General features: G+C 48.3%; 1 protein-coding gene across 1 annotated transcript in view; it reads right to left on the bottom strand.

Annotated features, from left to right (window-relative positions):
- Positions 1-1436, bottom strand: part of LOC104544717 (solute carrier family 23 member 1-like) — a 19324-nt gene that overhangs the window by 15984 nt on the left and 1904 nt on the right. The gene's annotated exons all lie outside the window — the stretch shown is intronic.

Genomic DNA, 1436 nt, shown 5'->3' on the forward strand with positions numbered 1-1436 from the left:
AGAGTGTGCAGTGGGTTAATCAGTGAAAGCTGCACTGTCCCCTGGTCTCTGTCCCAGCCAAACAGCACTTTTGATAAAATACACTAAAACAACTTGGCCGCCACTAATTACAGAGTAGAAGCATGTTTTATATTTCATTTTCTGCACACCTGCCCTTTGACTTACCAGAAAAATCTCTCTCCTACAGAAGAAGCATGCAAAACCCAAGGACACCAGTGGATGTGGAGTCCTGGCACCTGTTTCAAAGGAGCTGGCTCAAAGCAGGGCTACTGCAATGCTGCTCCAGGTCGGCTGCTACCATGGGGAATGGCACCCACTGCAGTGGCTGAGAGGGGTGGAGGGATGCCCCGAGTGAGGGGCAGCACAGGGGACCAGGAAACAGCCTGAGGACCTGAGGTCTCAGGGAAATCACAGGGTCTGAAACAGCTCCTTGCAAAAGCTCAGATCCCCTCGTAGGCAGCCAGAAGCCTCAACGCACCTCAGGGAGCTGTACACCTTGTAGAGTTTATTTATACACAGATGCATTTTGCCAAGGAAAGCAAAATACTGCTTTCCTTTCGTTGTCGGTATTAAAGCTAAGTAAATGCCCCTGGTTGTTCGCTCCTCCTTCCAACCCACCCTGGCCCCTGTGCACACATGTGCAGAAGCATGCACACACAAACGTGTGCACACACGCACACAGACACTACCTGAGCACACAGACACCCCATGTGCATGCACACACACACACATACACATATGCACCTCCCACCTCTGCATACAAACCTCCCTGCACACACACGTGTGGTAGAGGGAGGCTGTCTGGGAAGCCACAACATTTTGAGCCAAACACAAAAGTTAATGAAGACCCCAGGCCATTTGTTTCATCGACTTTTCTCCAGCCAGCAAGTCCTTGGCACATCAACAGCAGAGGGCTTTTCTGGGCTTGAATGCCCTGCTCCATAGGCAGGGACAGAAACCTGCTGTCAGGAGAGGCTCAACCAGTTTGTCAGCACCAAACTTCCTTTTTTTTTTTTTTAATCCTCCAAGTCCTGCTGGAACCTGAAGGCACTGAAATGCCCAGCAAAGCGAGTTGGCTAAAATAATGCTCATGGCCTGCCTACTGATGGAGGCAAACAGCTAATGCTGCCATCAGGGAACAGGGATGTAAAATGAATGTTACATTCAGCTGTAAATTTTGCAGGTGTAGCAGATTAATCCTGAAGGACTTCATCATCTGCCTGCCTGAAACCTGCAGGTTTCCATTCTCATGGCTGAGCCTCCAAAGTCCCATTTTAGATCACGCTGTTCAAAATGTGCTATGTAATACCTTTTAAACACAGTGTATTTATCCAGACTAAGCAGGCTAGGAGTATTACAGATACTTCAAAATAGGTAGGTGAAGGCAGAGTTAATTCAAACTGAACTCAGGCGTGAACTTCAAGAGTAAAAGGCAT

The sequence above is a fragment of the Mesitornis unicolor genome, unplaced genomic scaffold, assembly GCF_000695765.1.
Source record: "Mesitornis unicolor isolate BGI_N332 unplaced genomic scaffold, ASM69576v1 scaffold25398, whole genome shotgun sequence".
NCBI lineage: Eukaryota > Metazoa > Chordata > Aves > Mesitornithiformes > Mesitornithidae > Mesitornis > Mesitornis unicolor.